The following is a 12,356-nucleotide window of genomic DNA, read 5'->3' as shown; positions in this document are numbered from 1 at the left end:
TAACACATTGACAAAGTCACACAACACACACACACTCTGTCTGTCTGTCTCTCTCTCTCTCTCACTCTCTCTCTCACTCATACACATAATACTTACTCAAATACAACTCTCTCTTTGTCTCTCTCTCTCGCACAATACTCACATACTCTTTACTCTTTTACTTGTTTCAGTCATTTGACTGCGGCCATGCTGGAGCACCGCCTATTAGTCGAGCAAATCGACCCCGGGACTTATTCTTTGTAAGCCCAGTACTTATTCTATCAGTCTCTTTTGCCGAACCGCTAAGTGACGGGGACATAAAACACACCAGCATCGGTTGTCAAGCAGTGCTAGGAGGGACAAACACTGACACACAAACACACACACACACACACACAAACATATATATACAACAGGCTTCTTTCAGTTTCCATCTACCAAATCCATTCACAAGGCATTGGTCGGCCCGGGGCTATAGCAGAAGACACTTGCCCAAGGTGCCATGCAGTGGGACTGAACCCGGAACCATGTGGCTGGTTAGCAAGCTACTTACCACACAGCCACTCCTACTTTCTCTTTCTCATATAAACTCAGACATATGATGGTGATGCCGAAGACTATTGATCTTTTATTTGTTTCGACGATGAGCATTCAGTTTCAACCATTTCAACTACCTAGTTATAGAAATTAACATGTAAGTGGCTGAGTATTCCACAGACATCTTATGTAATTCTCAGACCTAAGCAGCATATGTGACAATGTCGGACCTTTAAATTCTCAGTACAGACCGCCCATTGGCTTCTACATAGTTTCCCCTCTACCAAGTTGCACTTACAAGTCTTCGATCAACATAAAGTTTTGGCAAAAGACCACTTGCCAAGGATGTCTTGCAGTGAGATCGAACCTGGAACCTCATGATTGTGATGTGAACTTCTTAACCATTTAGTCATGCCTGCATTTGTGTTTACACAGAAAACTCAAACTCTCTCTCTCTATCTTGGAATAAGCTGCCGGATGAGATAGTGAAGATGCCGACGATCGCTCGGTTCAAAGTCTCTCTTGACCAGAAGTGGCCTGAACTCTTTGCATGAACACCCTCCCTGTACATAACTCCTTGTCCCCCTACATGGCCTTGCTTTTTGCTTTTTGAGCCAAAAAAATTAACTTAACTATCTCCCTCCCCCCTCTCCCTCTCTCTTTCTCTCTCTCACACACACACACACATACAGTTGTATACTTACAAAATTGTATTGGTTTGTGTTCTATACTTGATATGTTCAGAGTTTGTAATAGAGTATTGATTTTCTTTCAGTTAAGCAGAAGGTTCACATTCTTTAGATATGCAATCATCATCATCATCATCATCATCAATTAACATCCATTTTTCCATGCCTGCATGAACCATACAGAAACTTACTACGGCAGGATGCCCATCCTGTCACCAACCCTTCACCCATTTCTAATCAAGGTAATATTTCCCCATGGCCACTCATATTCTTGCAGAATACTCAGTGACACTCATTTACAACAATCACATACATACATACATACACAAAAAACTTATTCAGTTTCCATCTACCAAAATCCATTCACAAGGCTTTGGTCAGCCCAAGGTTGTAGCAGATGACACTTATGCAAGGTGCCATACTGTAAGATTTGACCCCCAAACCCTATGGTCAAGAAGCAGACTTCTTACCACACAGCCATGCCAGTGCCTATATATATATATACAGGCATAGCTGCATATACACATATTCTTTTATTTGTTTCAGTCATTTGATTGTAGCCACGCTGGAGCACCACCTTTAGTCAAACAAATCAGCCCCAGGACTTACTCTTTGTAAGCCTAGTACTTATTCTATTGGTCTCTTTTTGCTGAACCACTAAGTTAAGGGGATGTAAGCACATCAATATCAGTTGTCAAACAATGGTAGGGGACAAACACAGACACACAAACATTTACATATATATATATGTAAATGTTTGTAAATATATATATATATATACAACGGGCCTCCTTCAGTTTCCGTCTACCAAATCCACTCATAAGACTTTGGTCTGTCTGAGGCTATTATAGAAGACACTTGTCAAAAGTGTCATGCAGTGGGACTGAATGCAAAACCATGTGGTTTGTAAGCAAGCTACTTACATATCCTCTCCTGCGCATATATACACACACACACACACACACACACACACATATACACACACACACACACAAAGTCAACATTTTCTAGATGAATAATTCAGTAGATAAGGAATATATATACACAGTTATATAACATTCTGTAGAGCAATGGTTCTCAGCCATTTTTTTACCTATGGACCCCTTCACTTGTGATGTTTGAAAATTCCTATTATATTTTTATAACTAAATAATTTTAGGAATTATATAAAAAAATTGTTATAATATTTTGTTTATTGTAGAAGTATAACCAATTTTATTGCACATAAATTTTATAGACAAACACACTCACACATTTATGGTGGGCTTCTTTCAGTTTCCGTCTACCAAATCCACTCTCAAGGCTTTGGTTGGTTCAAGGCTATTGTATAAGACACTTGCTCAAGATGCCATGTAGTGGGACTGAACCCGGAACCACCGTCATTGGGAAGGAAGCTTCTTATCACAGTCATGCTTGCACCTATTTGACAGATAAAAGAAGAAAAAAAGAATAGAATAGAATACAAGGGTTGCGTTTTTAAAGAAATGGTTTTGAAAACATTTCTTCAGTTATGGCAGCACTTCTGTTTATAAGCAGCACGTTGGAGTTCAGTTGTGTTTATTTTAGCTGTTTATGAACGAGAAGCCTTGATTGTTTAAAGTAGATTAGGTCACACTAATTAAGTGAGATTAACAGATTTAGCTGTACATGTGGTGGTGTTTATGAGTGCTTTTTGGTGTAATAATTGTTTGGTGTAGTTTGCTATCTAAGCTTATGGGAGGCAATTATGCTTGCATAAGAATGGATTAAGATTGTTACCTGAATCTGTTATGAAATAGTTTAAAGATCTCGATGATGATGATGATGATGGTGGTGGTGCAGGTGGTGATGGTGATTGATAATGTGGCTTAAGATTGTTGTTACTTAATGATGGTGCTAGGTGCTAAGGGTTTAGATTTACTTATATCAGTTAACTATCAATCAACAGTAAGTTCCTCTTTAGATAACAGCAGTGATTCTTTAACACACATACACACACACACATATATATACACACACACACATATATACACACAACACACACACATATATACACACACACACATATATACACACACACACATATATATACATACACACATATATATACACACACACACACATATATACACACACACACACCACACACACACACACACACACAACACACATATATATATATACAAACACACACACACTCCTCTATCTCACTCACTCTTTCTCTCCCTCACTCCCTCCATTCCTCTACGGTAGGGAAATAACTTTTGAATGACACCATACTAATCTGAATTGCATTTCAACCAAATAATATCTTGTTTTTCTCTCTTTCTTCTTGCTCTGTTTTTTCTATTTAATTAAAACTATTTACTGCTCCAGTTCGTATTGTATTGCTATGATGACAAAAATATGTCATGACTAAATCAGATTATTCTTACATACTTCATAAATGAGTTATATTCTAAAAAAAACTGTAAAACCCCCTTGAATTACTGGTTGTGGAAATACATCCAGCTGGGAAATAACTGGGTGACAGGCCTGTTATTTAAGGAGAACAAGTCCTTTCTCATCTTTAGAACCAACAGTTGCTTCTACTTTCTTATTTCTTTATTGCTCACAAGGGGCTAAACACAGAGGGGACAAACAAGGACAGACAAAGGGATTAAGTCAATTACATCAACCCCAGTGCGTAACTGCTACTTAATTTATCGACCCCCGAAAGGATGAAAGGCAAAGTTGACCTCGGCGGAATTTGAACTCAGAAAGTAAAGACAGACGAAATACCGTTAAGATATTTCATCTCTGGAATTACTAATTTGCTAACTAAAAATATATGGTGAAGAAATAATAATATTAATCAGTGAGTAACATTATTTGAATTTTGCCAGGGAGTTCCAAGAGTCAATTCCAGACATGCTTAAGTTGCATTTTGACCATTCTTAACGATGCATAAACTTCATTATATTTGCCAAAATTATGATGAAAGAATCAGTGAGAAAATGTAGAAAATTGTACACTGGGGTGTGATAGGAAAATAGAAAATTTTTTAAAGTAAATGATTTAGATACTCTTCTCTGATGAGTTCAGAATAAGATTGAAACATGATCAACGTTGTCTCTTGTTCTTGTTTGGGAGATGGGAATGAAAAATAATATATAAGGACATTGACTGAATTTGGTTTTTTTTTTTCTCATTTTATGATTTTTCTTTGGTTTTCTGATGCTTCCCGTATTATATATGTTAACTGCTATTTATGAGGTTGCCATGTCAGATTTTTATCTGTTTGACCATTATTTCATTGCTTTAGCTGTCATCTAGAAACATGAAAGCTAAATATAAAGTGTGAAGCATATAGAATACATATAATTATGTGACAGTTATATATTCCCACTGAATCAATACTCTATTTGTGCTTCTACGTATATTGATATATTGTCTCCGTCTCAGTCGATATAAGAAGGAGTTGGTGGTTATCTGGCAAAACTACTACAGTGTTAGAATAAAAATTCTTTGCAGCATTTGTTTTGACTCTTTACATTCTGAGTTCAAATCCCACTGTGGTCAACTTTGGCTTTCATCCGTCCAGGGTTTATAAAATAAGGTCCCAGTTTAGTTTTGGAGTTGGTGGTGTTGACTAACAGGATTGTTCCAACTGTAACCATTCTGCCATTTATTTGCCGTTTATTCAGGAATGCTGCATCTTGGGATGAAATCATTCAGAATATCTTCTTCCTTTTTTCTTTTTTTTTTCTGTACAAATGCAGGTATGGCTGTGTGGTAAGAAGTTTGGTTCCCAACCATAGGGTTCTAGGTTCAGTCCCGCTGCATGGCACCTTGGGCAAATGTCTTCTACTATAGCCTCGGGCCAACCAAGGCCTTGGGAATGAATTTGGTAGACAGAAACTGAAAGTAGCCCGTTGTATATACATGTGAATGTGTGTGTCTTTGTTTGTCCCCTATCACTGTTGTTGATGTGTTTATGTCCCGTAACTTGGTATAAGAGACTGATAAAATAAGTACCAGTTGTAAAAAAAGGTCTGGAGTTGGATCAGGGTTGACTTGGAGTTAAACAACAACAAAGTTTGTTACCTCTCTACATGGCCTGACCTGTTAGAAATAGCTGCCAAATTACTCCCTGCTAAAGGCAGGAAGAACATACTGGACAATGTAGTCTGAAGTAAATTATCTGAAGGAAAAGACAGGCAACTTAATCTATTTTATGCAGGGAACATAAGAAAGTGAATTGGAAATAATTATGTCAGAAGGAAAACATAATATCTGTGAGTCGTCATCATCATCATCACCATCGTTTAACGTCCGCTTTCCATGCTAGCATGGGTTGGACGGTTCAACCAGGCTCCAGTCTGATCTGGCAGTGTTTCTACAGCTGGATGCCCTTCCTAACGCCAACCACTCCATGAGTGTAGTGGGTACTTTTTACATGTCAGGGGAGGCTGGCTTTCTACATGCCACCGGCACGGAAGCCAGTCATGGTGGTGCTGGCATCGACCACGTACGGATGGTGCATTTTACGTGCCACCGGCCCAGTAACTTATATTATTTTAACTACACATAGATGTAACCTTGGATATGTTTCAGTATTATTAGACCTCTTCAGCAAAGCATAAACTTCACTATATTTGATAAAGTAGTGATGAGAGAATCATTTAGTAGATGTACTGGTATTACACACATACTGGTATTATACACATTCTGGTGTTATATGAAATGAATATATTTGTCCTGGTGTTACTACAGCAACCAGTTTAATCTCAACACCACTCCCATCCTCCCAATGTATTCACTACCCTCCTCTAGTCTTCTCATGCTGTCCTTATAAGTTATTCCTCGGGGAGGACAAAACCGATTATCAGAAAAGCATCTTTTTATACCTTTTTTTTTTTTATAACTCCGCCATTTTGTTAGGGAATCATTTTTTTCTCAACAACTCATCATCCTACTTTCTGCCCTTAAAAAGATAAGAAAAATATCATCATCATCATCACCATCACCATCATTGTAGTCGTTGTTGCCATCATCGCCATCGTCATCATCATCATCATCACCATCATCATCATCATCATCATCATCGTTGTCATCATCATCATCATCACCATTATCATCATCATCATCATCATCATCACCATCATCATCATCATTATTATTTATATTTAGGGCAGCAAACTGGTAGAATCCTTAGTGTGTTGGACAAAATGCTTAGCAGCAGTATTTCGTTCAGTTCTTTTCGTTCTGAGTTTTAAATTCCACCAAGATCTACTTTGCCTTTCCTCCTTGCAGGGTTGATAAAATAAAGCACAAGTCAAGTATTTGGGGGTTAATGTAATCAACTTGCACTTCCCTTCAAAGTTTCTGGCCTTGTACCAAAACGAGAAAAATTATTATTATACTTTTTATATATTTATTTTAATTCTTGCTCTGGGCTTCATGTTACATTTCAGTCCCTATATATATATATATATGTAGTAAGTATTTTTACTGTTAGTTTTTATGGTTAAAATTAATAAACAATCATAGAACTGCCTCCATTCTGCCAGCCCCAGCTTCAGCATACCAGAGAGAGAATGTCTCACCGAAATGTTATTTATTTTCATTGGAACTGGTCTTCTCAGGGCCTCTCTCCTCCTGGTGTGTTATTTATTTAATTCCTACTTTCTTGCTGGAAGAAAGATGATAAACACCAGGTATAAGATAAGACAAGCTCTTCAACCATCCCACAATCAGGAAATCACTTTAGGGAGTTTTCTATTTATAGGTTAGAAGAACTGTGATTTAGTTTGGTTGGTTGATAAAACATTTATTCCGCTCTGCCTCTTTCTTTATTGTTGATATCAGTTTGGAATCAGGAAATAATAATAATAATAATAATAATAATAATGATTCCTTGCATTTTGTCCATCACAGCTGTTTCTGTCATTCCGCTGGTAATAATAATAATGGTCTCTTATTTAGGCGCAAAGCCAACTATTTTCAAGGAAGAAGGTTAGTTGATGATATCTGGTACTTTATTTTATTGACTCTGGAAGGATGGAAAAACAAAGTTGATTTTGGTGAGATTTGAACTCAGAATGTAATGTGTCAAAACAACTATTGAAAAAACGTTTTATCTGATGCCATGCTTCAATCAGGTCTGCTAAGCCTTATTTAGCCATATTGTTGTCATTGACACAAACTGCTGCATGAAGACCTGAATATTGAGCCAGTGTGACGGCCTCTTCACAGTCGCACATCTTTGAGGAAATAGCAATCAAGGAAGGACACATTAAGTAATGTTGTCTGGGATAATCACTGTCATTAAAAAATTGACAAGATAGTCATGGCTGGTCATGTCTTTGATCATAGGATTGGTGGATCAGATGTGGCAGCCCTGGGCTAAAGTAGTGGTGTAGCTAGAGGGTGTGCCTCTGTGGGCTGCCCTTGAGTTTTTCCTCACCTCCAGGCCCCAACATGCGTATATAGTCATACACAGCAAACCCAATGGTGTCAGTGGAGGCACATGACCTAGTGGTTAGACCAGCAGACTCGTGGTCGAGAGATTGCAGGTTCGAATCTCAGACCGGGCGATGTTTGTGTTTATGAGTGAAACACTTAAGCTCCACGCGGCTCCGGCAGAAGGTAAGGTAATGGCGAACTTCTGCTGACTCTTTCGCTACAACATTTCTCTCAATCTTTCCTCCTGCACCTAGCAGCTCACCTGTGATGGACCGGCGTCCCGTCCAGGTGGGGAACCTATATGCCAATGAAACCGGGAAACCGGCCCTTATGAGCCAGGCATGGCTCGAGAAGGAACAAACAATGGTGTCACCTCCATAAAAGAGTCACGCAAGGTAGACGGCTCCACACCCCAACTGAATTATGCTGCTAGCTAAAGAACAACAAAAACCCTGGTATGGATGGACTTAATTCAGTTGGGAGAAATAAAACAGCGAACGAAGTTGTATGTGGGTAAGGGGGTGGGAACCTATTGAATTACATAAAGGAGGTGGGGGTGTTTTAGTTTCCATAGTTACCTGTTGAGCAGGTATCAATAGCCATCAGTGTTTGGAATGTCAGCCAGTATCACTTGTCACAGTCTGCGAGCTTCATCAGTTTTCTTAATTAAAGCGAAAATGATTGTAATTGAATTCTGGATAAATTACACAGGAAGTTCGACTGTTTTAAATGTTATTTCCAAGACATGTCATGCAATCTGTTGTTCTCAATAACGGATTGCTTGCTTTTGTTGATGTTGTTTAGTTCCAGGGCAGTTCTGATTGAGGAGACCTTTTGAACAGCAATAGTCCAGCCATGATCATATCTGTGTTTTTGTTTTTTTTTTTGGGGGGGGTTAAAACTGTGTGTCTCAGGCTACTGTAGTATTCAATGTATCATTTTTATTTTAAGTCGGTTGGGTGTAATATGAGGGAGATTTGGTTGCTATTTCTAGCAGGTTGACTGACATGTAGGAGCTCTTCTATTGACTCAAAGAAGTCATTTTCAATTGGTCAGAGATCCACTGGAGGCACAATAGATCGGTACCACAAATGGTTAGGTGTCACATGTGATGCATGGTGTTAGTGCCACAGATGATTCCTAGGGTGTCACAGGTGATGCATACTATAGATGATACCAAGGATAGGTGATGCAGAGGGTCAGTGCCACAGATGATACCTAGAGCAGGTGTCACAGGTTAGGTGCCACAGGTGATGCATTAGGTAGAGTGCCAGTGGGCGAGAGGTGCAGATAGTGTAGATGCCATAGAAAATATGTAGAACAGTCACTGCTTATACACAGGATAAAGAAGAGGCCTAATAAGACTGGAACTTGTCTTATTTTTCACTGGTTAGCTTTAAAGATAAGTTTTACTCCCATCTACAGCCCCTTTATATTCCAAAAACTTCAATCAGCTGATTGCATTGTAGTTATCTTCTTTGGTCATGGATTTAAAACCCTTTGAGAGGGAGTTTTTGTCTGCTATTTACATAGATAATCTCAGTTTTTCAAAGTTTTTTTCAACATAAGATGTTATGCACATGAGACACTACGTCATAGTAAACGGTTTAGTTGTTACCAAACAACTTGTAACGCTCGTATCTACTTGTATTTTTCTCTTGTGTTCACAGACTTCATCATTTCTGGAAAAGCAACTCTGTTTACAGCTTTATGTCTTTGTTCTTTTTCTCTCTGCAAACTTGGTCTTTTGATGCCACTAAAACACCTTTTGAAGTATCAAAATCCTTTCTTTCAACTCAACTTTTTTTGTACATATATTGCTAACTGTTGTAATGGCCACAAACTTGTTAAATTACATCTCTAATCTATATTTTATTTTTCTTTCTCTTTCCACAAACAAATTCCTAGAACCACAACAAATATCTTTTTTTTTTACCTGTAATCCTTATTGTCCATTACAAGTCATTTTGGCAAGCATGTTAGAATTCAATAACAGAACACTTTGTTTTAGAAACCACTCATCTTTTATCTCTTTTATGACAATTCTTCAAATAGGTACACAAACAGGATGGCAAAACATTTTTTGATTTTAGTCTTCCAGCTTTCAACATTCACATCTTTTACTTACTAACCTTTTTTTTATGCCAGAATAGGTTTGATAAGTTTTTAAATTTAAAAGCAGCTTTCACACACATTCATACAGAAGTAAGTTTTCTTTTTTCCTCCTTGCCTTTGCCTGTTCCTGATTTCAAATTCTTGATTCCTATGTTCTTGTTATTTAATCCCAGGTTAACTCTGGTTGAGCAAGACTTATGGCCAAATCTGTTTCCAGACGTCAACATACTGCTTTTCAGTGTATCAGGGGATTACATCAACTAGGTTGTTTTTTTTTAGACAGTTTGTGGTTTTGAGGGTGATTTAGCTACTACATATAGAAGCTTGACTGGTTGCACAGTGGTTTGTGAGTTTTAACTGTATATAGCTTCTTAGCTATGAATACAGTCTAATGATTGTAGTAAGTGTACATATTCTTTGTGATCACAAAATTGTGGGTCTGATTCCCAGACCAGGCAGCGCATAGTGTTCTTCAAAAAAACACTTTATTTCAAGTTGCCCCAGTCCACTCAGCTGTAGATGAATAACCCTGCTATGGAGTGGCATCCCGTTGAGGGAGGATGTTGTTATGTCAGTCACCTACATGCCATGGAATAAGTAACCAGACCTGTGGGTCTAGGGGGCTTACTTCATGCAAGCATGGAAAAGTAATAATGATAGTCGCAAAGTGTTTAGACCAGTAGTAATTAAGTTAAAGAAGGCGGTGAGCTGGCAGAATCGTTAGCACGCCACGCGAAATGCTTAGCGGTATTTCGTCTGCTGCTACGTTCTGAGTTCAAATTCCTCCGAGGTCGACTTTGCCTTTCATCCTTTCGGGGTTGATAAATTAAGTATCAGTTACGCACTGGGGTCGATGTAATCAACTTAATACCTATGTCTGTCCTTGTTTGTCCCCTCTATGTTTAGCCCCTTGTGGGTAATAAAGAAATAGGTATTTCATCTGCCGCTACGTTCTGAGTTCAAATTCTGCCGAGGTCGACTTTGCCTTTCATCCTTTCGGGGTCGATTAAACAAGTACCAGTTACACACTGGGGTTGATATAATCGACTTAATCCGTTTGTCTCTCCTTGTTTGTTCCCTCTGTGTGTAGCCCCTTGTGGGCAGTAAAGAAATAAGCAATTAAGTTAAAGAAAATGGATTTTAAATTGTGAAGGGGACAGCAGGATATCAGAAATATCTCCCCTGGCAGAACTTTCCACCTCATCTGTTTGATGTTACAGGTAGCAGAATTAAATACTGGTTTCCATACATCCTTTTAGTCATTGATTTCATTGGCATCAAGAATTGATTAGGTTAGAACGCATGTGAATATTACTGTTTTTGTATTTATAGACAGATGTATAGATACGTGCACTAATATACACGCGCATGCGCGCACACACGAATAAATTTATTCCGGCCATCCCAGGACACACTATTCTGCAAAAGTTTTATTCAATTTTCAAAACCTATTTTTAGAGAGTTATCTCCCTTTAGTGATAAAGGCATACGCTGATGTACAAATGAAATACACACCATCTGTCTATTCTAGCTGTCCAGCCAGCCAACCAACATGCTTTCACACGGATTTCAGCTCCCAAATTTCGTTCACATTGCGTTGGCCAACCTGAAGCTTTGTTGTTAAAGGCACTTGCCTAAAGTGCAACTGAATGAGATCAAATCCAGAACCATAAGGATGCAAAGTGAACTCCTTAACCATATACATCCGTGCTTAACACCCACCCATAGCCTCACCACACACACACACAGACGACATAAGTACAATCACTGAATCGAGTTTAATCTGCATTTTTCTTCTTTGATTTCTTGGAGATTTTAATCAACCAAGTAAGAAGAAATAAGCATCTGAATCTAAAAGTGGTTGGAGTTTTCATATCTCTATTACAATATCTCTGATTAAACTGGTGTGTGTGCGTGTGTGTGTGTGTGTGCATATCTGTGTAAATGTATGTGTGTGTGTGTGCATATGTGTGTAAATGTGTGTGTGTGTGCATATGTGTGTAAATGTATATGTGTGTGTGTGCATATGTGTGTAAATGTGTGTGTGTGCATATGTGTGTAAATATATATGTGTGTGTGTGCATATGTGTGTAAATGTATGTGTGTGTGTGCATATGTGTGTAAATGTATATATGTATGTGTGTGTATATGTATATATACGTGTATGTGTGTATGTGTGTGTGTATTGTGAAATAATATCAGGAAATTAATATCAGAAAAAATTCTTCAGAAAGATATATACATGTGTAGAATAGTTATTGTATTAAAAATATAAATATATATATATGAAAATATATGTAAATATGCATAAGCATAAATATATAATAATAATAATAATAATAATAATAATAAATATGACAGTTTAAAATTGTTTTTACTTTTAAGTTTTTAATGTACATATGAGTGTTCCATGCGAGTGTAATTGGGTATATGCACATATAGCATGCACATATTTTAGTTGTGCATATGAATATAACTGCACATGTGTGTGCACACGTGCTTGCAGATATACATTTATGTACATTTTGTGTGTGTGTGTGCGAGTATGTATATATGTACATGTACATGTGAATGGTTGCATGTATGTGTGGGTGTACATACATGGGTTTC

The 12,356-nt window shown here is 37.9% G+C and overlaps 1 protein-coding gene and 1 long non-coding RNA gene across 3 annotated transcripts in view; one reads left to right on the top strand and one right to left on the bottom strand.

The window, feature by feature from the left end:
* The window catches only part of LOC115222097 (serine/threonine-protein kinase PAK 1), a 217,639-nt gene that overhangs the window by 72,855 nt on the left and 132,428 nt on the right, over nt 1-12,356 (top strand). The window lies entirely within an intron of this gene.
* LOC118767129 overlaps nt 1-12,356 on the bottom strand; it is a 138,495-nt gene that overhangs the window by 55,773 nt on the left and 70,366 nt on the right. The gene's annotated exons all lie outside the window — the stretch shown is intronic.

The sequence above is a fragment of the Octopus sinensis genome, linkage group LG19 (genome assembly GCF_006345805.1).
Source record: "Octopus sinensis linkage group LG19, ASM634580v1, whole genome shotgun sequence".
Taxonomy (NCBI): Eukaryota; Metazoa; Mollusca; class Cephalopoda; order Octopoda; family Octopodidae; genus Octopus; species Octopus sinensis.
Note: the sequence above shows the minus strand (reverse complement) of the source record. Positions and strands in the feature narration are given on the sequence as shown.